At 39.1% G+C, this 27,304-nt stretch overlaps 1 protein-coding gene across 1 annotated transcript in view; it reads right to left on the bottom strand.

Moving 5' to 3' along the window:
* LOC134220720 (uncharacterized protein CG43867-like) overlaps positions 1 to 27,304 on the bottom strand; it is an 840,013-nt gene that overhangs the window by 468,509 nt on the left and 344,200 nt on the right.

The raw sequence follows: 27,304 nt of genomic DNA, 5'->3' as shown, positions 1-27,304 counted from the left end.
GTGTAGATAACTTTCGTGTTTTGGATGAACAACTAGTACGAAATGAAATAAATCCAAGGAACTGCAAAAGGGTGTTCAAAAGCGCATCTTCACCCGCATTCCTCTACATTGGACGTTTGTGCTTCTTTGAATGCTTGCACAATATTTGTTGTCACAAATCCCGAACGTTTGTTGTCTCGCTTTCATTGCTATCTGATTGTGAGGCATCGTGCGACGTTTCTTATTTCTGGAGGGATATTTTTTTTTTGCAAATTATGCAAAATAAGTCCGCCCACCCATTCACTGGGATTAGGAACCGATGCAGGATGTTTTTTTTTGTTTCGCCTTCAGTGTTGCGAAAAAAACGCACCAAAGAAAATTTTCACGTTTCACTTACCGTAAACGCCTTTCAGTTTTTCAACGTTGCATTCACTTTTCACCATTCAATGCAAACTCTCGAGGAGCACTTGACATGGATAGAAAATTGAAAGACTCGAAAGGAAAAAGAACGAATCCTATGAGAAAAAGGGAATATGTACCCGAATGTGTGCAACGCGGGATGCCCTAAATCTGCTCCATCCTGATTCCGCGCAGTAAGTATGGCAGTAACTTTAAAGAATCTGCCACTACCGTACTGTGACCGAAATAAAAAATGATGGGAGAATCTCCTGCAGTGATCATGGCATGGAACTACCTTTCAGCGAACCGCTTGAATATATTACACCTCTTTATGGAGCACTTCATTTTTTTTAGCTGTTTGAAGAACACCACTGATTCGCTTCCGTTCAGCTGACTTTCGCCGGGCTCATCTAGTTCAGATGATGACTAACACAGCAAGGACTCAGTTCCACATTCTTTCCATTTTTGCTTATGAGTTGGTGAAATGAATCTTCTTTGAGGAAAAGAAAAATCATGGATAACGGAGAACCACCAAATTTTGATATTTTATTAAGTGAGTCGCCTCCCTCCTAGTGGAACTGAAATCGACACCAGTCGGCGCCGGTGGTATTTTCTTAAAGGGAAAATTTATTAATTACGTAACACAAAAATTGGGAATTTTCAACCTCCCTCCCCCCTATGTCTTAGTTTTCGTATGAAACATCTAAACACTTTGTATGGATCGCTTACCCCCCCCCCCCTCTCTAAGCGTTACGTAATGTGTGGACTCTCCCAAACGAATTTTCACACGTTTTCTCGGGGAATGGTCGATTGGCCTAAACCCATTCGGCTGAAATCCACTGTGGCCGAATGCCACTAGGCTGAACAAACCATTGGATGAAACACATTTGGCCGTTTAAAAGTGAGAAATGAGAAAGTGAGACGACTCACTTCTCACTCCTCATTTCTTACTTCTCACTGTAAAAAGTGAGAAGCGCGAAGTGATTAGTGAGACGTGTCACTAGCCACTTAGGGACCATCCACAAAGTACGTCACGCTCCTAGGGGGGAGGGGGGTTCCGAGCAGCGTGACGACTCATACAAAAATTTTAAAGGTTTAATACAAAACGTGTGACGAAGGGGGGAGGGGGGGGTTGAAAATCGCCAAATTTTGCGTGACGTACTTTATGGATCTTCCCTTAGCACTACTCATTTTTCACAGTGAGTAGTGGAAAATAAGCAGGGAAAAGAGAGACTTTCCATTTTTCAAACCTCATTTCTCACTTTTCCATAACTTTGGCCAAATGACATGTTCGGTCTAATGACCAATTCCAAATGATCCATACGGCCAAATTTCCTGTTTGGCCAAATGTCCTATTTGGCCAAATGTCCTATTCGCCCAAATGTCCCATTCGGCCAAAAGTCCTATTCAGCCAAATGTCCCATTCGGCCAAATGTCCTATTCGGCCAAATGTTCCATTCGGCCAAATGTCCCATTCGACCGAATGTCCTATTCGCCCAAATGACTTTTTCGGCCAAATAACCTTTTCGGTTTAATGACTTATTCGGGCAAATGGCCTATTCGGCTATATTACCCTTTCGGTCTAATGGTCTGTTCGGCCAAATAGTAAGTTCGGCCAAACAACTTTCGGCCTAGTGGCCATCGGCATTCAGTATTCGCCCAAATGGCCCTCACCTCCTATAGAACATTGTCGTCGTTCCTGACTCATATGTTGATGGCCAACTGTGGGAGTTGATTCGCTAAAAACAATTTAGTTGTCTCACTTTTAACTGAAAGTGAGTAAAATTTCTTGGACGGCAATTGTACTGAGTAGAATGAGTATAAATTGCTGGCTGCAAAAATGCCCATCGTAAATTTCCATCCAGAATACTGATATGTATCTTAAAATTATTTATAAGAACCTCTAAATTATGCAAAAAAAAACAGTAACCAAATCATAAAAATCTGTAACGTATAAAACTTGTCACATTCCGTTCAATTTGTTTATGTAGCTTTTCCATTTCACCCCTGCAGAATATGGGATGCTCCGACCATCAACATCATCATCATATAAATTGTATGGACCGCTACTTGCTGCCCCGATTCCGTGAAACCATGAAACGGTAAGTGAATGGACAAGACGAGAGAAAAAAAAATCTACCATGTTCAACTATTCCCATTTCGCCTTCCACCCTAATCGTCGAAACCCCGCTTCCATAGTTGCGCAGTAAATTCCACATACTATGTACCAACAAAGCCGGGATCCCTCTCATTTCCGGCAGTTTCCGCTCGAGACAGTCAATCGCAGCGATGCGCTTCCTGTGCACACACCCCACCCCCCTTCGGTCGGTTCGGATAGTCGGATCAAAGGAGTAGCACTGCCGGCGAAAGCAGGGGGCGTACCAGGAAATGAAACTAAGCTAACTACGCTTCAAGTTAACGATAAAAGCTGCCATCTCTGATGGCGATGATGATGACGACGGACGGACGGACGAAGGCAACAACACGGTCACCGGTTCGGTCGGTTGGATGGCTGCCAGGATATGATGATTATATCACTCGAGTCCTGCCCACATCAAGGTGGGTGGCTGTGCGTCCGCGAGGGGCGGTTGAACGAAGATGTTAAAGCTTCATCACAGACATGCCACGGGAGCATGTGTGCCTTGCACGAAGCTTCGGAGGAAAATCTCATCCTATTCTTATGGAATGCTTCGGCGAAAGAATGGAGCAGTTCAAGCAGTTGAAAACAGGTATTCTTTTCTTCGGCCAGTTTTTTGCCAGAGAAGGTCAGCTCCAGTTACAAACGAAAGAGTAGACTTTCGAAGGAAGCAACGAGAATTACCAGGTGGAAAGGTAAAGGTCTGTTCATTCTATTTTTTTCATTTCGGTTGCATGCCGCCGAGCACTCTCATCTATACATGACTAGGCTAGACTCTTCGGTGCGGTGCGATATTGAGCGATAATTTCTGATTAAAGAACTCCGATAAGAATCCTGATGGCCGTAATCGTAAATAAGAATGGATCAGTTGATTACCGGGAACTCTTGTCGAGGAATTTTAGTGTTATGAACTGACCGTCATCGTCGGAGGTAAGTGCTCCATTCTTCTCGATATGAGAACGTTCGGGGAGGAAATGATGAGGGTTTTAGTCGACGGGGATGGTTCTCCACAAGTAAGGATTTTCTACAGATTCAGAATCACGGAAAATATAGGAGTAGAAGGCACGTGGTTATCAGAACCAGTCTACGGTAAAGTGATTAAGTCCGGTGATATAATGCACAATGTTATTACACACATGAATGGATAAATTACATATACAATCAAATTTTTGTATGAAAAGTTCCCAAAATATGATAAAATTTCAAAATTTTCTCTGAGGCACAGACCTAACGATATTCCAAATTACTTAGAAAATCATTTCAGTTTGAAAACAAACTTGTTACAGACTCGTAGACTTATAAAGGTTTATTAATACAATCCTACTCAGCTCGATGAGCTGCGTAGAAATATATTATTTCCAGGGAATTAACCTTTGGGGATTCGCACCGTTGGCGTTGTAAAAATGAACTTCAACGTTTAAAAAAAATCTCGCTTGACATTCACAATCACAACGGGCGTCAAATTGCATGAGTGATTCAGGACCAATTATAAATTTAAGAATTTTTCGGAATTCTTTGTTCAAGAAGTTTGGAAGCCTACTTTCAAAAGGCTCAGCAAAGTAATTTTAAGATGGTTAATGCCTCCTTTCAAGAGGCTCGAAAGACCCATTTTATCAGGCTCGGAAATCAGATTTCGAAGGGGCTCGGAATTCTTCTTTCAGTCAGCCCCCTTTCAAGTGGTTCGGAAGCCTCTTTTTGAAAGGGTCGGAAGCCCCCTTTCAAAAGGCTCAGAAGCCCCCTTTCAAGTGTCTCGAAAACTTCCTTTGGAGGGGCTCGGAATTCTTCCTTCGAGAAGCTTAGGAGCCTACTTTCGAAAAGCTCAGAAATATCATTTCAAGATGCCCAAAGCCTCATTTCAAGGCTGGAAAGACCCTTTTTCATGAGGATCGGAAGCCCCCTTTTAAGAGGCTCAGAATTCTCCGTTCAAGGGGATCGGAATTCTTTTAGCCAACCATCACGGCTCGGAATCCCAGTTTCAAGAGGCTCGGAATTTTCCTTTCGAGTGGTTGAGATTTCTTCTTTCAAGAAGTCTACTTTCAAACGGCTCAGCGACGTCATTTCAAGATCCTCAAAGCCTCCTTTCAAGAGGCTCGAAAGACCCCTTTCATGTGGCTTGGAAGCCTCCTTTTGAAAGCCTCGGAAACTCCTTCTAAAGGGACTCGGAATTATTCTTTCAAGAGACTTGGAAGCCTACTTTCAAAAGGTTCACAAACGTCATTTCAAGATGCTCAAAAGGTTCGAAAGCACTCTTTGAAGATAATTTTATGAGTTTCGCTTATAAAAATAGGGTGTACCTCAATGAATATAAAAACACGAAGGGGTTACCTCTGAAGAAAAAGGTTGAGAACCGCTGCCATAGAGCAACTAAATCAAACTGGTGCCAACTTCCTAATCCATATTCCGTCCACGCCAAGGTGTCGCACACTATCTGATATTCCAACACATAAAAGCTCTGCAAAATAGCGTTTCCGGACGTAAAAAAATGTGTAGAACCGAATCAGGAATGGAAAAAAAATGTGCAATCGATTTCTATTCTCAACTGTAAGTTCATTTGAGAAATAGTCCCCGCTATATAATTCCTTGTTGGAAAACGTTCGACGTATCAACACTACAGACCAGTACTGGAATTTCTCATTTTCAATGAGAGATGTCACGCGATGTTTACATATCTGCCCCTTTCATTATCTACAGAAACGCGAAGGATGATGCTACAAAAATCTCAAAAAATATTTCTAGACCAACATTTGAAAAGGGCGTAACAGCCAAAAATTATTCCTTCTGATTCTTTGTCTACATATAAAGCTATGTATGTAGACGAAGGATCAGAAGGAATAAATTTTGGCTGTTACGCCCTTTTCAAATGTTGGTCTAGAAAATGTTCCGTGACAGTGCATGAAAATGTGCAATATCTGCTTATTTTTGTGTTTATTACCACTTTCAACCTGGTGAATTAAAGGAATATGATTAATTTATCGACTAATTACTATTCTTCGCATATATCTATTAAAATAATTTAGAAATATTAATTTTAAAATAAAGCACAACATTCTTTCATGACTGCCTTTCATGCGAAATACAGGCACTAGTGGCACTAATGTAGCTGTTTCATTGCTCTTCACGAAAAACAATATTGTGCATTCAAAATGCTATTATAAGACTATGCCTCTCTTGATTGCTTTTAAAATGCTTATTTAGAACAGCCATGCTTTCAAAATGCTTATATACAGCATGGAGCATATGCAATGCAAGTATAATGCTGCTATAGTGCCTACTTTAATGCTTATTGATTACCTGGGTTATTTGCAAAGTGTTGAAGCAGGTCCATCTGGAAAATGACGTGTCGTCGAAGGTGATAAGCATCATGAACACCTTGACGACATCTACGAGCGTATCGCAGATGAGGCCTTCCGACTGGAGCATTACAACAAACGCCGCTGTCCACCTTCTGCTGCCGGGTGAAATGGCCAAGCACGCAGGGAACCACATCCATCACTAAGTACACCAGCTCCAAGTGAACGAAAACGAGGACTTAGCTCCACCTAAAACGGCCCTTTTCATGAACCCAGCCACGCTCACAGATAGGAAGGATTTTCATACTGAGCACGCACAATTTTGGAAGAAAATTTCACTTCACTGCTACTGACGCAAACGTCGGCCACTCGATGACTTACCCCTAAAACACGATAGACGCCATCCATGCGAATAAGTTTTTGCTTCGTCTCTCTGAGACGATGCTTTTATTGCTACCAACTATAACTTTCTGCACTTTGGAGACAATTTTTCTCGGCTTTTGTATCTTGCATAAAATGGTGTTTCTGGAAAAAGCCGATGTTCAATCCACAATGCACCTTTTTATCACTCACAGCAACATTTCGTGGAAATTTCTGTTGAGTGCTGCTACCGACGTCATCGGCGCGATAGCACTGGGCAGCCCTCGTGTTTGCTCTTCGAGAATTCTTGAACTGAACTGGGGATTAGAGCCCAGTCTATAAGTTGCGTGCTTGTGATACACATACGGGATTGGTTGGTTAACTGAATTTTGACAGTGCCTGGCGAAATAAAATTTTGCAATAGATTAGCGCTTTTAACCCATTGTATTCAAATAGTTATGCGAAAGTTTGGAGAGTTCGTCGATCGATTGATACCAAAATCCGAAATCGGTTGAGAATATAAGCAAATACTTCCTGACCACTTTTCGTGACGGTCTCAAATTTTAATCTGCAGAATGGCCCCCCTTTTTCCCGAAAGCCGTAATCCTACGTCAAAAAAAGCTGATTCTCGTACGATGCGTATTGTTCTCACTTATGCGAAGGTTGCATTACTTCAATCTGATTCTGTTAAGGCATCTTGTGTTTTTATTTCGTTCGCTGATTTATTTATAAATATAGGGAAAACGAAAGCAATTTCGCAAATAAAATATTAAATTAATTTAATAAATAATAGGCTAGTGATGTTGATTCCCATATCAACTGTGTTTTCGTGAAATCGGAACGGATGTGAGAGCGGTGGGACGGTGGGACGCCCGCAAAAAGAATATTGTTATTGTGGAACAATTCTGCGTGGTGGGACGTCCGCGATCAAGCGTTTCTTCTTCTGCGTTGATGGGACGCCCGCAAAAAATAGTGTTATTATGAATTATGGAATTATGGATGATTATGGATCACAATTGAATCATTTGTTTGAGAAACTGCATAAGTCCATTTTACACTATTTCGAGAAAACAACAAAAAACTGTTTTCAAACAAATTTGCACCGAATCTTTCGATTTCTTCGATACAGATCAATAGTTTTTGGCAAAACTCAACACCCTGGGGCACTTTCAGTGCAAAAAATGTAAACAGTACTCCACAATTGCTCTTCAAAGTACGTGGACATATGTAGTTTCTCAAACAAACGAAAAAAATGTCATACATTCCTGAACAAAATTTTTGTTTCGTATTTTTTGCCAGAATACGTAGGGTATCTGTTCCTATATCAATAACAATAAGCCAATGTGCACATAAAATACATTGATTTCTCACTCAGCAATCAAGAACCATGAAAATAATTATACTGAACTGAACTAATTTTTAATTGAAAACAATTTTGCGGCTTTCAAAATTTCATAAATATCACATTTTACAAGTATTTAACTAAAATACATCATCGCCTCCATGCACCTATTTCAATAATATCACAAAAAAGTTAATCCTATGCCTGTACCTATATCAATAACACCATTTCCAACAGAAAATACGCATACTATTACTCGTGTGTATACGTAACGATATGTTAACAGTGATGCCGAATTCTTCAATGTTTCAAAATATTATCAGCAATAAATGACAAAATTACAGTTTTTGTTACAGTTTTCTATCCGTATCCGTTAAATTTTATGATCATCATAAATTATCTTTTTGATACACCTTATTTTACAAACAAAACTGTTGAATTTCATAATGAAGATGCATGCAAGCATTCATAAAGCGAAAATGTAGGTTGGCAACCCTCAAGAATACTGCAAGGCATGTAAACAGTTTGGAATATGGACAAGGATATTTAAGAAGTTGTGAAAGTTGAACCTATATCAAACAAAAGGAAATTACGTTGTTTTTTTAACATAATTGAATCAATTGTGAAAGTGGAATCTACTTTATATGTTATGAAGTGAATTTCAACAGAATGAATTTGTTTTATCTGGAAATTGAGTGAAAAACAGTGCAGTAAAAAGATATGCATCTGCTAGTAATAGTTCCGCAGCGCATCGAATCAGCAGCTAAAAGATAGGAAAATGGAAATAAATGTGAATCCTTATTTTGTTTTTATTAATGTGGATCTCGTGAGCTAATACATTTCTGGAAATGAATATCAAATAGTATTCCGATCTTTAAAGAATGTATTCCAATCATTATTGTGAACATTTGGTGAGAGATATTGTGATAAAATTGATTTTCAATTTGGTTTATCGACGGTTGTGATGAATATACGGGCTGTTATTAATATGTGAACATTTACCCTATGCAGTTTCTCAAACAAACGGTTCAATTCTTCGTGGTGAGACAATTCAAGAGTATCTTCCTCTGAATAGTGTTATCGTAGATCCCGATCGTCGTGAATGGTCGGGAAGTTTAGTTTAGTAGTGATATATGACATGATATGTGCGCTCATAATTAAAAGCTGTTAATCAATTTGATTTCGGTTACGGTTTCCGTCGATAAAAACCGGTTGTTCGGTAACTGCAAATGCACAGTGAAATAGACGTGTGATCGAAGAGAGTAGAGGCAGTACTACTCATGACTACGATTAGTAATTCAAGTGAAATAGTGTTATTGGAAATGATACTTTCATTGCAAGTCGAGGCGTCAGTTGCACGAGAGAGTCTTGAGAGTAATGTTGAATATAGTGAATCGGTACCCATAATGTTGTGTCGATTAAGAAGGTAAACGTTCGCAGTACCGTCAACTGGGGGGAAGATGATCATTTTTAAGACAAAACATGCAATAACAATGTGTGCACATAACATATAGGCATCTTTGCCGTGGAATGTGGTCCTTCAATGATTTTGGAACGCTAGCGAACCTAGCGGTGGAAGTCAAGCTTTACTGAACAACGCACATTAGACAGAGCAGCATCGCATGCTTTGCTTTCTCTTTCTGTCGCCCTGGATATACGGGAGTGCCGTTCGTCGATTGTTGATACACAAAGAGCCTACTTTGAAATTTGCAATTTGTTCTATGATGTCTATCTGTTTTGTGATGTGTGTTTGCATTTTAAATCGAAACAAATATTGTCAAAACATGTACTGCTATACGTTGTAATAATCAACAACTTTAGTTTTCTGAAATGCGTTCGCATTTATTAAAATAAATTAAATTATCACATATTTTTGGAATATTCTAGTTTGGGGTGAAGTTGATCAAGACAGCTCTACTAAAACCATTATGTCCTAGTAGTCAAAATACACTAGGTTATCTGTATGAATGTTGAATTTACTACGTAAAGAAGTCTAAGAAGTCAATATTTGAAACGAAAATAGCGTCATTTATGACTATCTCTCTCTTTCTTCCACAAAATACATTTTCATGATTATAATCGAAAAACTCGGATTTCTACCTAGCGGTAACATTACTTGAACGGAGAATATTGTTGACTACCGTTTTATAAAAAAAATGACACTTTTGACTGACACATCAAATGATCATCTTCACCTCAATGATCATCTTCCCCCCAGTTGACGGTACCATAATATACAGGAAGTAATCGTTTGCTCCAAGATGCCCTAGTGCGAGAGTAGCGACGAGTATTTTCCTTCCACAGGTACAAGGCATTAAAAAAAACGAGAGGAGAGATGTGTTGTTTGGGAAAGGCTTATAACATGAAAACGCACAACATACCACTTTTTCTCCGTCATATCACAGATCATGGCAGCCACAATTACGACCGGATAAACAACGAGCCATTTCATACAGTCGGTCGGACAAGTGACAACGCGAAGACGCCGCAGCATGAATGGTGATTTTCCGGAGGTGATGCAAAGTCCACAGTTCGGTTTTGTGCGGTTGGTTTCCTCCCCCTTCATACGGGAGCTTGGCAGAAGGAAGGCGGTGTGATATGTGCCATCACAAATATTGCCCTCCGCTCGCTTTCAAATCGACTTCTATAAAAACATTCTTCATGCCTGCCGTATCCTAACGGAACTATCAATTCTATACTTTCGCCTCTAATTCTATCATGAACATGTACGTCCAAGTTTGGAAGATGATATTAGCATTTCTATATCATTTCAAAATAATGTTTGCAACTTTACATTGCGTTTTTGTTCAGTGTTAGTTCAAATTAAGTTACACGTAACATCCAGCGTCGTTTACCAAAACGAACCTCGCCATACAGTCCATTCTATTTATCCAAAATCCCAGTGATTACTCGTGGGAGTGCAAATGATTCATTGGCTTCCATCAATGTGGGTATCACGTCAACATTTTCCTGCCCATGCCTTAATTGAACTGCATTCGGACACTGCCGACGCTGGAATTGTAGCTGACCTGGCATCAACGGAGTAGCAACCGTCAATCAGGCGGTCAATCATGCTCATGCTTATGCTCACAACCAAGAACGTTGCCGACTAATCGAAGTGTCTTACGTTTTTCGAGTACACTAAGTCATTCACTTTCGTAGTTTGTCCCATAATTCTTGGATCTACTAGATTGATTAAACTTTAAACAAATTTGTTTAATTTTGAAACTTAAAAAGAAGACACATAATAAACCTGGAATTATCCAGCTCAATCAGTGATTGAGCAATATGTCTTTACTAAACTGATACAGTTTCTCAAAAGTAACGATTTTCTTGAGTATGTTTAAAGCTATGTCCATTTAGAATCCGGAATAATAGAATCATCAGTATCTCGGTAACGGATTGACGTACAAATAAGGTTAATAAATCAAAACAAAGGTAATTTACTGTAGAAAACAATGAATTATTGGCAGTGGCTGATTTTCTACTCGCCGCTTCCACACCCAGGCGCTATCGTATATGCGCAAATAGCCAGCATGAGTTAACCGCCAGAAATTTGTATGGCGAAAGACATCTAACGCGGGTTTTCTCAAAATTAAGAACTTTTCATGAAAAACTATTTGGTACAGGCTATGTAGGAAGGTGTTCGCTACTACGCCTACCAAATATTTTTCGATGGAGGTGCTTAATTTTGAGAAATCGAGCTTATAGATGCCTTTCGCCATACTGATTTCAGAAAGTTAACTCCTAGTGTGCCGCTGTAATTACGCTCAAAGCAGGCGATTCATTGTGATACAAATCATTTATTTTTGTTTCAAGTGAAAATTTGGAACTTCTTCTTTATTTCTCTCATCAAAAGTTGCACACCTCCGAAGTCAACTTCCTTGGCACATTTGTTCCACATTTTGGTCATCTGAGTCGCGTCCCGAACTGTTTTTCCACTTTTCTTAAGCTTCCGTTTCATTACTGCCCAAAATGTCTCGATGGGACGGAGCTGTGGACAGTTGCGTGAATAAATTTTATCGATGAAATCTTCGTTATTATCGCGGTACCACTGGATGACTTACCAAAGCTGGCCAAAACTTCACGGGACCTTTATGGGCTTTATGGAAGGTAGACCGCGGTTTTGAGACATTCCTCCTTGTACAGCTTCGAGTCCATCGTCTTATTCGTCACAAACACTTAGGTCTTTGCTCCACAGCTGCATATCCCTTGCCAAAATCATCTGTTTTTTTTGCAAGTTTGTCCAAAAAGCAAACTTAAACTTCGCAGGAACTACTCCTCGTGCCGTCGCCATGTAGAATTTTTGGCTAGAAAGCTGTCCGAAATCCATTTTGACGTGGGTTCTATCGTCGATGAGCAGGATTATCAACGTGGGTGTGCAGATTTTTTTCTCTCCTTTCGGCTTCCATCTGGAATAATTTTTGACTCGCTGCACGAAACATCGTGAAATTTATACCGCAGCAAGTGGACGCCTAGGTAGAAAAACCGCTGTAAAAGAACTCTTGCAGCGGTCACTTTCCGTGCCGCTGCAATACAATAAATGATTCTGGATTCTAAATGGACATAGCTTTACCTGTACTGTTTACCCTGTAATATCTTCAAATGGCAGCAAATCTTAATAATAGGTTTATAATATCTATACAAATTAAAAAAAAGGTGTTGATGTTCTGTGGCCAGAAAACTCATTTAAAGGCAAAACGCCTTTTAGTTAGCAGCTCTTGAGGAAAAAACACCACGCGTCAGCTAATCTGTTTCTAGTATGGACAGTGCCTGGATGCGGGTGGAGACGCGTGATACAACGAAGATACCACGGCGCGGTTGTTGTAGGGCGTCTTACCTCACCTCTGTTCTTAGCTTCACCAAATTGGTTGTCAAGAGACACTTCACAATCACACAACTGTCAATGCAAATGTCTGGTGCAAAATGGCTGCTAGCGAAACAATTCCGAGAATCGGAGGACGCAACCATCCTAGAAAATATCACACCGTGCTAGACTGCTAGAGGCATCATCACCTTGCAACATCGGCACATTCTCACATGCCATGCGGTAATTATGATTCATTAGAGACGAACGGACAGATTTGAGCAATTGCGACGTTTCTTTTGTCTGTGTCGCTTGATGAAGCTCGCGACCACCAGTATGGTAGGCCACCCCGGTTTGTCACTTTTCGATGATTTATAGTGTCAACGCCTGCTTTGATTTGATGAGGTGTCACTTTAGTCGATGCTTGTGCTTGCGGCGGAGGAATTATATTTCCGGTACAACCTGTGCCGCCTGCTTCGATGCATTTTAGTACACTGAAATAATTTGAATTTCGAACTGAAACAAAAAATGAAGTTCATTTATTCAAAGACAAATTCAAAGAATTCATTCAGTGGTAACAATCGAAATTTCATCACTATAAAACTACTAATCAGTGCTAACTAAAGGCAGGAGATAATCTTTCCACCTCATACTTCATTCCTTATCAGTACTTTCTTCTAACCCCATGTTCCATATATTTGCGAAATACCTGATTTTCCTATGCATTTTATCGATTTTCAACTACCATTCTTCCATGTCATGGTGAAAATTGAGAAAATTTCAAAACATAGAGTAGCAGGTTGACCAAAACAGAAATTAACGCCGGTATTGCCACTCAGTGACGAGTACCGTCAACATGGTTACGGAAGGTTGTTGTTTACAGTTTTTATGGCTGCTGCTTGTAACGCTCGCATTTAGTTCATTTTGTAGAAAGCCTGTGAATCGTTCAGAAAGCTCAATCTACTGCACATAATCCCACAACAGTAAAAAAAGGCTTAACTATCTTGCTTATCTGTGGTAAGCTGGAAATGATTGAGTTTGGTGGGAGGATTGACAAGCCATTTACAAAATCAACCAAAATGCAAATGTTACAAATATGCGATCACGGGCAGTGCACCTTGGAAGTAAATTTCATCCAAGTAAACTGTTGGTCCCTCATTACATTATTATTAAAGGGCTGAGAATAAAGCGTAAATATGCCTATAGGTATACATTTTTTTTTACTTTTCAGTCTTGACAAAATCCTAACACTGTTATTTAATCTTGTCCAACGTTTCGATCCATTTGAGACCTTCCTCAGGGACTCAATTCTTACAGGTTTATCCTCAACTGTGATTCTGCTTAACCATTGATTGTCACGAAGTCAGGATTTTTTCACATAAACGAGAACGATTCGAGCACCGCGTTTATGGTAAAACCCTATTCGCTTATCGTTCTTTGGAATTTAATACTTGGCACAAGATCGATCACTATTGCTTTAAGCAATGCAATGGTGATCGATCTTGTGCCAGGTACTGAATTCCAAAGAACGATAATTCAAAGTTGTTGTAACAGAGACCCATTCCATCTCCTTTCCATTGTCACCCACGAGGATGGTACAGAATGTATCAAATAATTCTTTGATTAGTAAATACCGTTATAAGTATTTAATAAAAATTATGTCTTACTGATCTACGAACCGACCCAACCGACCCAACTGACCAGCTGAAACGCTGGTTCGAGCACTTCGAACAACTTTTTCAAGTGCCAACCAGGCCACCACCACCTCGGCATGATCTGCCTAGGATCCGACGTATAACACGTGTCAATACCGAAGCTCCATCACTGCTAGAGATTCAAACAGCCATCCAAAGCATGAAATCGAATAAAGCCCCAGGGGTCGACCGCATATCAGCCGAGATGCTCAAAGCTGACCCCATGACATCCGCTCAACTACTGCATCGTTTATTTCTTAATATCTGGGACACCGCAACTTTCCCGGTCGACTGGATGCAAGGTATCTTAGTGAAGGTGCCCAAAAAGGGTGACCTGACTGTATGCGATAACTGGCGAGGCATTATGTTGCTGTGTACCGTTCTCAAAGTTCTGTGCAAAATTATCCTAGCCCGGATTCAGGAGAAGATCGATGCGACTCTCCGGCGGCAGCAAGCCGGATTCCGTGCCGGAAGATCCTGTGTGGACCATATTGTCACGCTCCGCATCATTTTGGAGCAGGTCAACGAATTCCAAGAGTCCCTTTACTTGGTATTCATTGACTACGAAAAGCTTTCGACCGTCTCAATCACGAGAATATGTGGGGCGCCCTGAGACGCAAGGGGTTCCTGAGAAAATCATCGGCCTCATCGAAGCACAGTACGAGGCCTTTTCGTGTAGAGTGCTGCACAATGGGGTCCTGTCCGACCCTATCCGGGTCGTAGCTGGTGTGAGGCAAGGATGTTTTCTATCACTGTTACTGTTCCTCATCGTAATCGATGAGATTCTGGTAGATGCGATTGACCGTGAACCAAACCGCGGGCTGTTATGGCAGCCTATAACCATGGAGCACCTAAACGACTTCGAATTGGCGGATGACGTTGCACTACTCGCGCAACGGCGCTCTGATATGCAGAGTAAGCTCAACGACCTTGCCGATCGCTCCTCCTCGGCAGGTTTAGTCATCAACGTCAACAAAACCAAATCGTTGGATGTAAACACGGTGACTCCTTCCAGTTTCACAGTAGCCGGGCAACCAGTGGAGAATGTTGAAAGCTTCCAATATCTTGGTAGCCAAATGGCGTCAGACGGCGGTACCAAGATCGACATAGGCGCACGGATCAAGAAAGCAAGGGCTGCCTTTGCGAGTTTAAGAAATATCTGGAAACCAGGCAGATAAGTGAATGCTCCAAAATACGAATTTTCAACTCTAACGTGAAATTTGTGCTGTTATACGCTAGCGAAACATGGTGTGTATCAGTGGAGAACACTCAACGGCTGCAGGTGTTCATTAACAGATGCCTGCGGTATATAATTCGGGCCTGGTGGCCTCACAACTGGATCTCAAACAACGAGCTCCATCGTCGTTGTCACCAGAGGCCGATAACAACAGAAATTCAGGATCGGAAGTGGGGCTTGGTCGGCCACACTCTACGTAGGGGCGGAAACGAAATCTGTAAGCAAGCATTAGACTGGAACCCAGCGGGACATCGCAGCAGAGGCAGACCCAGAGGCTCATGGCGGAGAAGCCTCAATAAAGAAATAAAAGAAGTCGACCGAAATCTAACCTGGCAACAGGTTAAAGCGATAGCCGGGCATCGCTCAGGATGGAGATCTTTCAAGTCGGCCCTTTGCACCACCGGAGGTGTACAGGATCCATAAGTAAGTAAGTAAGTAAGATCTACGAAAGGTCAGGGGGGGGGGGGGTTGTGAAGACAAAAAATAAATAATAAAATTTAAAAAAATTAATAACTCATCGGAGATGAATTAGACATCATTTTGCGGTCCTTTGCCTCTTACTAAGCAACTTCTATTCCTATTTCCCCGTGGTACTGAGCAATCTAAGGGTACTATATGGTCGTATATTGACAGGAAAAAAAGGAGGGTGGTAGCATCTTTCCGGAGGCGCAAATCTGATCGAGTGTCTGTTCTCCAAGATATGATTACAAATGTTTTTCATTTTTTATTTCATTTCCGACAAAACAAATTTTTCAGTGTACACCAATTCATTATGAGCTCCATCAAATTTTTGGAACAATAATAATTGCGCGAAAACGCATTATTTCTGCATCTGATGTACACCATCAGGTAGCAGAGCAAATGGCTCACAATAATAGTAGAAATACAAATTTGTTGAACAGAAAATAGTGTTGAAAACAAAAAGATTCATTTGATCTTCTTTTTAAATGTTGAGATCGATCATCGAAATATTTATTCGAAAGTCTTACTAGATATTGAAAAATCCCGAAAGATCATGTTTAGATCAACACTTAAAAATGGTGTGCAAGATCGACTGTAACTTATACATTCAATTTACGGCAACGCAGTTTTTATTCAAAGCAACGAGTTTATTAGCTGCCCAACGTTTCGACACGGAAATGGTGTCTTCCTAAGGGGTATTTATTCGTGAAACAATACAAATAATTACCCCTCGAGAAAGACACAGTCCCCGTGTTGGATAACGAATAAATGTGTTTCTGTGAATATGCATATAGCCGTAAAATTAAATTTATTAGTACCTACATTTAGATTTGCACTTAAAATATATTCATTATTATGGAATTTGAATTTTCTTCCAAAACCGACTAATCCTAGCCCAATTTGGTGCGCTCGCTGATTGAAATTTATTCACCTCACCGCCATCCGTCTAGTTGTGTTCAAATTGTCGAATTGAAATATTTGGTAACAAACTGAAACTAGGAATGTATTGGTAGGCGACACAATCAGAACGGGTGACGATGTGACGAGAACTAACGAGCGAAATTTCCAACCTTCAGACAAAGGAAGCTCGCACACGCCACCCACCGCAGCGTAATTGAATTTGATTGTCAGTCACGGTGCAGCGGTGCATTTCAATTTGCGTTAATTCAATCGAACTGGAATATGATTTCCTTGTCTGCTGCTCAGCATTGATGCTGATGATGATGGAATTTAACCAATCGAAAATGATAGGGCGCTCACACAAATAGTTAACTCACGCTTGACGGACCTCGACAATCGAAAGTATCTTCATGTGCGGAGAAAATCACTGGAATTAAATGACTTCCAATTTCCGGATCGATTCGTTTCACCACCGCACAGGCCAGTCTACATAGAGCACGACATTGACAGACAGGACATTTATGGGAAAATTGAAGCGTGTTCCATGCGATTTGAAAGTTCCGTCGGTGTTTTACGATTTTACCAATCGGATCGCCCAATAGAATTTAATTTTATTTTGCATTTTTGATTCGATTAGTTGTTTGTAATGTAAGATATAAGTTGAAAGAAAATCGGTTGAAAGATGTTTCTTCAAAACACACTTCCCTCTATTCATCAACAAAGCCTAAACCATGTTATAAACAACCTTTCTGTAGTAGAATGCCCTCCGTTTTTCCATTGCCATCGTCGTTATCATTTGCATTTCTCATATTACATGTCATTATGAGCATTTTGAGCAATACTACATTGATAAACATGTTCTTTCTTGAAATTTATTCATTCGTTTATGATAAATTAAAAATGACATGATGGCACAATGGAGAGCTTCAATCAATACTGCCAAATGGGGAAAATTGTCAAAATTATGGCCCTTGCCTTGCGTTTTTTATATCTCAACAGCTGTTAGATTGATTGGTGTTAAGCTCCAGATCGACATGACATGAATCCAGACATGAAAGTACTATTCCAAAAACCACTTGAAAACATGATTATGTCATATTTTACTTGTGAAGCTTTTAGAAACTTATAGTCCAGCTAGAAGTACAATCAAATATTCGTTCCATTACGATTTTAAATCCAAATCGGTCAAAAGAATAGAGCCCGTTTTATGACCCGCTTCCCTGATTTTTGTTTTGAATACTGCATGAAACGTTCCCAGTTGTAATGAACTTCTCCGGGAGTTAAATTTTCTACGAGTGTTGTGTTGACGTTTGCTTTATTTTTCGCTCCCCTCTGAACAGCAGCCTGCAGTAGGCTTGATTCGTCGTAAAATTAGTACTTCCACGGCCAACTGGGATGTGTTGCATGTTCATTCAGCTTTGGGGCCATCAGCTTCTCCTCGACATCTCGACATATATATTATTCGGAAGCTCCGAGAGCTCATAAAAAAGTCCACAACGACAGGGAATAACCATTCGCTTCATCGCCATAAACACTTGAGATGACAAACTGTCCATCTTTTCTTTTCTTCGGATAGGAGGCAGTTTCTTTTTTCCTTTTTTTTTTCGGGGAAAACGTTCCTTAACTGTCACCACCGAATGGTTGCAACGTCGTCCTAACTCGAGGGGGGCGATGGCGAAAGCTCCAAGCAGTGCTTTGCTGCTGAGGCTGATGGTTATGGCACACTTTTCCACATCCCCTGGAATATAGACACATGAAAAAGACATCACTCGGAGTTATGGCCAATAGCGAGAGGTAATAACAGCTCTATTCGTTCTCACACGTTTGATTCGATTCCAGGTTTGTGGTATTTCTTCTTTGGGGTTTAGCCTGAAGGAGAAATATGGATATTGTTATGATTTGTTGGATCGTAGTTTCCCGAAAATAAATATTGGGATTACGGTATTTCAGTAGAATTGTTTAATAGGAATTTAAACATTGGATCGAAAACTTTGGATTTTTTATTCTGAATTTTTCTGCTCAAAAACGTTTCCTACTGCTAAACCATCAAAAAAGGTAAGCACGTGATCAGAACTCAGTGGTGAACTGAATCAAGGCATGACATCACGCTATTTTAATTCAACTCATATTTGAGTTAAATTTCACTTATTCCAGCAACCCTACCCATTTTTAGTAAACAAATAAATCTGGTAAATGAACTGAGTAAATTTTACCCAGATTTCTCCGACCTTGGGTTTAGTTATTTTGATAAAGAATACAATTCCCTGACCGCATTTCCTCAACAGAATGCAGTAAAAATGGCCTATATCAATGTTTCGTGATTTTCATTTGTTGTCAGTTTCGAAACCCGATGTGTTGCCAGATACAAAACCAAGATTTGAGAATTTGATATTAATGTTGACTCAAATTCATTTTAACGATTACTCAGATTTAAACAACATCCAACATCAGAAAAAACGTAGAAATGGCAAAAAACGTAGAGATGAACAGTTTCCAGCATCCGTGTTCTAAAACAATGTAGTTTACTATTTGTTTACATTTTAAGTGACGACATTTGAGAGGTTCCGTCGTATACTTTATTGAACGCTTACGTAAATATTATTCTGAAACAGTTTTAGTATACCTTTGCTGCACTTCAATACTAAGGTTGTGTTCCGATAATTTGTCTCGTCATACCTAGAAAGAGAAAAACAATGGCAATGGTAAGAACATTATGTCATTCGAGAAGAAAGTAAACACAAACAATATTTAATTAAAAAAAAAGGTGTAAGAGGACAGACCTATGTATGATCGGATAAAAAAACACTAGATGTATTTACGTTTAAAAAACTAACAGTGGGTAATGTCTGTGACATAACCGGAAGTGGACGTAGGACTTGGCTTGACCATGCATGTAAAAATACATATTTTGCTCAGCATTATTCATAAGCATTATTACACGTTTCGTTACCAATCTAGAGAAAAAATATCAAAATGGAAAGCTATCAATCGATTTTTCATCTAATGTTGATTTTTTTTGTCATTGATGAAAGTATGTAAAAAGTTAATTCTTTGATTTCTAGAGACGGCAATAGAGCTTGCTGACGTTTACTCATCCTTCTCTTTCAAGCGCATGGGGAGGATAGGATTTGTTTTCATCGGGAAACGCTTCGGAAGCGTTTCCCGATGAAAACAAATCCTATCCCCTCCGTGCGCGTGCAAGAGAAAGATGATTAACGTCAGCAAGCTCTATATCATCATCCCTGTCCGGGCTGACAATAGTCATTCTCGTCGTATGAAGAAAGCGAAAAAAATATAGTCTTCGTCATAACATTGTCCGACGCGACACCTATTCGGTTTCTTCATGCCGCATGCCTACCACGAAGATAGTTGTGCAGCCAAAAGTTATGACGATTCACATAATCGATTGCACGTCATTATAGATGGAGTAGTTAAAAACATAATGACGTCTAGAATAAAGAAATAGTACGAACTTTGGTAACATAAATGTTTCGATAGCATTTATAACATCTTCATACGTTACTTCAAATTCATTTTCACAAAGAAATAATAAAAATCTTCGCAGGGCAGCTGCCGCTTGAAGAATATTGGTATGATCTTCGTTCTTCGCTGTCGTCATGACGATTTGGTTGCACGACGAAAGCTAACGTTGTGCGCGTCATTGACGATGCGTCGAGTAGCAATGAAGACAATAAATCTCGTCGCTACTGCGGTTTTTCTTGCTGCGACGATGACTATTGTCAGGCCTGTCGCTGTCGCTGGATGTTGGTTCTCTACCGACCGCTCAAGATAAAATTTGAGCAGGAACTAACCTCGCAGTGATGCCACATATTTTCTAACGTCACCTTTATTTTCTGGCGTAAAAATCTTTTTCATCTTTATTTATGAGCAAAAAATCTTGAAAAAAAATCTTGATATAGTTAAGGATATCACAGACGAACAGACATAACACTCGTGAAATTTTCATCGTTCACTGATTTACTGGTCAATTTAAATAATCTTTAGTTGGCAAATCACTCACTCGAGGCGCGCGAATCGGATTTGCTCGAGTTTGACGTTTGCTCACTACCGCCATCTGGTTCGTGATTTACCCAACTTAGTGAAAACAACAGATGCCGTTAGTGTTTGTACGACGATGAATTTGATGAAGGAATGTTCAATGTATTATGTCTGTTTGTGTGTGGCTGTATTTTTGAGCCATCCCATTTATTGCAAATCAAAGTGCACAAAAGTTATAATCATAAAGGTTTTTGGTGTGATAACATTGCCTTTTTGAATTTTGAATTGGATTGAGACGCTAATGCCAGGTATTTAGTCGATTTCTAATATTAGTTTTATTTAAGTTATACTACGAAAACACCCTTTCGGCAGCTGCTGACGAATGAGAAATGAGAAGAAAATTGTTAATGTTGTTGTTTCTTAATAATGGAAATGCCAACTTTCCATCTCATCGTTTACTGCCCAGTAACTTCGCCCAGCTTGCCATCATATCGTTCTGCTCATCGACCTGAGTTTTCTTTTTTTTTTGCAAAGAATTGCGGCCCTGAACTTTCCATACTTGTTCTCCAACTTTAGTGTCTCCGCTTCTGAACCTGTCTCCAACTTTAGTGTCTCCGCTTCTGAGGCAGGTAATGTTCTCCAATGAAAATTGAAGTTGTCTTAAAAACGAGATCATTCAAGTTGAAACGTTTGGTTATTTGTTTCACCAGCTCCACATAAAAATTACATGCGTTTCCTTCAGCAGTTTAACAAGAAGTCCGGCCAGGTTCTCTGCCGATACCCTAGATCTTTGTTTACTCGCGAGGTCATCTTCACAGATGTTGAAAAGGAGAATCAGCAAAAGTGATTTGATTTCACTGAACATGTTCGTGAATTTAGGACTTTCCCATGGGAAGAAACGAATAAACGATTGACTTTGTTAACCAGCAGTAGGACATACTGCAAGAAGTGGAGTAAAGACTTGGTCGTCATGGGATCGTTGAGGTGATGAAGGATACGCTGGGCAGTTGAATTCTTGTCGCAGTTCGATTGGAACGTAAAGAACATGATTTGCTCCGAAAAACGATCAATATTCCTTTTGTCTACTGATTCAAGCGATAGCCATCTCGTGGCTGATGGATTTGACTGAGTGAAAGCTACCTTATCGGCCAAGATATTAGATTGTAGTATCGGACAAAAGTGAAAAAAAGAACACAAAATCCCCAAAAATCTTTAAAAAATCTTATTTCTTCAGAAAATCTTTAATCTTTATATAAGGTACCCCGGGGCAAGTGAAAATACGGGGCAAGTGGGTACTATGACTGCAGATGAATCGATGAACGTTTTTAATGGTGACAATGTTCTAGAAAGATGAAGCAGAACTTCAAACAAATTCACCCGACACAAAAATATTAGGAATCAAAACCATTTGAGGCACCATACTGATGCTATTGCTTAACCATGACTTTAAACTACCGGGAAAAGCTATAACTTGTATTTTAATTCAATGTTTTTCCAACAAAATAGTCGTTTCTAAATATATTATTGCACATCAAAAAAAATTTGAGCAATTAAATAATTGTGTGACATCGAAAACGATTTAAAAATTTTAATCAAAGCCAAAATCTGCCATTATCATTTGCCCTTGAGTTTTGACGTAGAACTACGTCTGTCTTTTCTATATTGGGGTACACTTTACGATTGCAAAAAATCGAAAAACGTCACGAAAATATGATAGACTTTGACCGTTAATATCTCAGCCGTTTCTTGATGGATTTTCAATTTTCTTGGACCATTCGATCAAGGAAGAGTCAACGCTTCATACCTGAAGTACACTGAAGTCTTTTTTACGCGGTTTTTTTTACACGAATCGCTTTTTATGCGATTTTTTTTTACTCGAATTTCGGGATTTCCACGGTTTATTCAGACATATTTTGGTATTTACGCGGTTTTTTACGTTGTTTTAATTCACGCGGCCCATATCCTTCGCGTAAAAACCGACTCCAGTGTGTTATAATACTGTATGATAATATTTACCATTGAAAACTTGCGAACAGTTGAGCAATCGGTTTCGGTGAATCAGTCAATCTCGTAAGTGCATCGCAAGATTTTTCTTCCATAGCACTACATTCCAACTGGAACTTGGCCTGCTTTTCAACTTAGTAATCTATTAGCTTTTCTTTGGTTATCAATTGAAAGCTTTCTAAACACATTGCATTAGTATGTATCTTGTGTCGAGTTTTCCACCCGAAAACATCCTAGATCGGATTGATAATTGATCTTGCCATCTCCGGATTCTGCGCCTTTGTTGGAAAGGCTAACTGGAGACCTCAAGCCAGCATAGACGTCAAATTAGTGCAACTTACAGGCATTTTGCTGGTGCAGTTCGTTTCTCCTAATTAACATCGTTGCTGCAGTGGATGTGTTCTGGGAAACTTTGTTCGGCTTGTTTTTTGCTGATTCCTGATTACTCTGTCGGAGTAAACGCAAAGTCTGGCGTAACTCACGTGAAGGAATGATAATTATTGATAAACTGTCAAACTTTTTTGTCGCGTGTACTCTGACTTCCTCCAAAGGATGACCACCAAATGCCGTTGACTGCCCAGCTTTCACGATGGGTTTTTCTATAATAAGCCACCGGGGGTTTAGACTGGCTTACTGGCGGGTGCTTAGTCTTTGTTCCAGTTTGCGTCGGTTATAGTTGCAGCGGTACACTATCAGCCAGGGTTGGGCTGAATCATTCTTATGCGATAATTATTGAAATTATCATTTGATAACTTCTCAAGTGTGGAAAGTGGGAGAGTTGTGATCGGCGATAGCTTTTAAAATTTTGGAATCGAATAATAATAAACGCAAAATTATCATTTAAATGTAAACCTAACTAATACCAATTTAATGTCAATAATGAAGTTCAATCAGATTTTTGGCAATGTGTTTTGGTATTATGTAGGAAAATAAGTTCAAAAGTAGTTTTTACCAATGCTTTAAATCGAGCTACAATTAACGAACGATTCTCACTCTCTCGCGAGTGTTTACCAATGATAATTTGGATATGTGGTCGCTTGAAAGTGTTGTTTATCCTCGATTAGGTATTCGGAAATTTTATTTTTATCATCCTTTTCAAATGTTGGTCTAAAAATTATATACATCACCAGGGTTCGTAATGATCACTCAATCTCAGGAGCACAGGGTAAACAATAAAAACAGATTCACCCTAGGCTTGAAAAAATTTTGTTTTGGTCTCATCGAACAGAAAAGTCGAACACCTGTACATTACATACAGCTACGTAGTTCAACGTCTCCTTTGCGTACAACCCGATTGGGCTGCACTTTTGAGTTTTTACATACATGGGGCAAGTGGGACATATTTGAACAACATTTTCGATAAAGCTATTTTATTTGTTTCTAGATGGTTGTCTAGTGAAAAATAATTTCGTCATTCATATATCATATGGATCTGAATCAGATGCAGTTTGATTTCGTTGTTAAAAAGTATTGTACAGTTATGTAAAAAATGTGTATTTTACATTCTGAAAATTATCTTCCGCATAAAGAAGAGCAATGGCTATAACTATGTGATATTCTTCCGTTTACAGTGCAAAAAATCCATTTATTCTACAACAGGTCAACAGGATTTGTCTTGTGATTTGTTATTTTCAAACTTCGCATCAGATTTTCAGATAAATAAAGTGCTCAACACATAAATTGGCTATTTTTTTCTGTTAAAAATTAAGAACACTGCCCATCGCCTGAATAAAAACGTTTCTTCTAAAGTATTGATTTATGTATTTTTTTGTGTTCTAAAAAGAGAATATTTATTCACACAAAAAGTGAATAAAGATTTGCTTATTCTTGCTTCCTGAAACATTTGGTACTAAAGTAAGCTAATGGAAAACAGCCAAATAAACAGTAAATCGGCTGTTGTCTTGTTTTCATAACTGCTAACATTATAATCCCTTTCTTGTGGCGAAAATAAAGTCCAACATGCAACCAATCTCCATCCATGATCTGAAGTTACTAATACTAAGAAATAATATGAACAGTATATCTACATTCCTCAAATTAGTTTCGTTCGGCAGTAGAAAACAGAATAGGTCCCACTTGCCCCGTTTGAAGGGGTAAGTGGGCCCTGAAGGTAAATTTATTTCTAGCACTACCATTTTTTTTGTAATTAAATAAATGGCTTCTAACACCTCTACACTTCAACAATTGAAGCATATAATGATGTATCAGTGGTTAATGTTCTGAATTAACCTGTTTTCTAAGCATGCGTTAACAATTTGGCTGAACTAGCGGTTTTTTAGGTCCCGCTTGCCCCGGGGTACCTTAAAGATATCTTTATCAAATAATATAAAAAAATATAAATAAATAAGATAAATCTTTATATGTGGCAACACTTTACTCGCGTGAGCCATGATTTTATCATTATATCAGAAATCTAGCCGAAGCTCCGCCCCTTTGATGAATAAGACCATTGAACATCGTTTGCTCACTGCTAGTCGTGGGTAATTAAAGTTACAAAACATTTCAAAATTATTATTTTCTAAATAATAACTAATGAATAAAAGAGTTCACTATCAAAATAATTATATATGGGACATTCGAAGTATTTTCAATGCCATAATTGCCAAAAAAGATGAACTATAGCATAGGAAATCCGCCGAAGCTCCGCCTTTTCGATGAATAATACCATTGTAAATCAGCTGATGGCTACACCTTTACATTGATCAATAAAGCGAATGATTTCTTCATTATAGCATTGCAACTTAAGCCGATGTTCCACCTCTTTGATGAATACATCGCAAAACATTTGTTGGTTCTACCTTTACGTTGACCTACCAAACAAAAATGATTTGTCACATATATAGTATATAGTATAGTATATTAACAGCATGGTCCACTTCGAGAATCCCCATATATTGGGTTACCCTTTGGGTTACCAAAGATGACTAACGCCTAAAAATGATTGCCAGGTGCGATAATTGCAAATATTACACAGATTTTACAATTTTTGAAAATTTTAATTATATTTTTCAACATTTCATTTTTAAACTAAGATTCCAAAATGGGATAATGTGATGATTTCTAGCACATTATTTCGACATGTTATGCTGCACATTGAATTATACGTTTAAGCACCCCTCGCAATGTCTCTTCACTACATTGCATGTCTTTTGTGATATTGCGACGCTTCTGCGTCAACTCTTCAAATTAGCTAGAGTTGTGATAGTGGTAATAGAGTATACTTGCTGAAACACAAAATCACGTTAACCAAGAATATTTAAAAGCTTTATACCAACGTTTGAAAGTTACACAAAATTCAGTAGCTATTTACCTATTTACATCAACAAATACATCAAATTTTAAATTGAAATATTTAAACTCAAAACAGTGACAATTTTTGGATTTCTAATGGAGAAATTTCAAAAAATTTCGTTGAGATCTTAAAATAAGAAACGCATTTTCTTTTGTCGTGAGCGAGAGAGAATTTTGTAACAATTCATCGCCATGAACGCGAATTAATAAAATTGTCACGCAAACGCTCTCTAATTAGTTGATTGTACTACATTTTCAAAATGATTCTATTGCGAAAAACTCTTTAGTAAGTATATTAGTGGTTCTGAAAAGATCCATTCACAATGTTAGATGTAAATCTCCTCTTGAGCGGTTCAACTGGGAGTTTATGATTGTTTAAAATATTATGAATCGATGTCTGCAGGAATACCAAACGCTTAACCGCTGCTGCCATCGGCCGAGAAAACTTGATCAGTAGTGTTGTCGTCGACACTCTATGGTCACACACCGCCGTGCCGCGCTTACTGTTGGCTTCTCGACAATGCCGGGCTGAAAATGCCGATGATGCTGACCTGAGAATGCTGACGATTCTGTCTTGCTCATAAAAAGGCTTAGGTTTGCGAATGCGTGGCTGAGACGATGATGCAACCGTTCAAAAATTCCGACGATGCGCTGATGTTATTGCTTTACCTGTTTGGGTCAGATTGAGAGGAAAAATTCGCGCTGCGCTATTTTATGCCTTCTTAGCAGACCTAGCGTGAGCTCATTCGTTGACGTCTGCACCAATCAGAACGTAGTAATGGAATGATGCAAGAATGATGCGGTACCCATATTTATAGGTTTTCGCGAATTCAATACTTTGCTTTGAAAACAGTTTTAGGCCTATTGAAACAAGTTTTCGGATATTATCAAGCATTATTATGAGAGGCATACTTGAAAGCTGTCGATTGATTAACTGCAGAAATCTGTTCACTAGGGTAAAAGCTATTAACGTTTGAAATCTTTCAACACAGCGTAACGCGGCCGATTTAGAAATTTTGAAATGACACCCGGCATAGTAAAGAGAGACGTAAGTCCTACGTCAAAAAACACACAACAGATGTATTTACGTTTAACTTCACGTAGCAGTAATACACTCAAATAATTAATTAGTTATGTAAGATTACGTAGATAAGTGGAACCCATCACTTCTACAAATGCACTCAGAGCCGTAAGGTGGTCTTCCAGCGCCCTTGGCGAAAGCTTTATTAAGCGCCCCATTTTTACTAAGAAAATTTATATTTGCAATATTTTACATTTAGAGCAATTTGAATCTCACAAGATGCAAAATTAAAGGGCTTAGTGTTTTCAAGAAGTTTCAAATGAAAGTCATGATTCAATATTCAGCGGTGTACATGAACTTGGTATCTGAAAATCTTTGTGGA

Source organism: Armigeres subalbatus, chromosome 3, assembly GCF_024139115.2.
Source record: "Armigeres subalbatus isolate Guangzhou_Male chromosome 3, GZ_Asu_2, whole genome shotgun sequence".
NCBI lineage: Eukaryota > Metazoa > Arthropoda > Insecta > Diptera > Culicidae > Armigeres > Armigeres subalbatus.
This window is presented reverse-complemented; position numbering and strand designations above follow the sequence as displayed.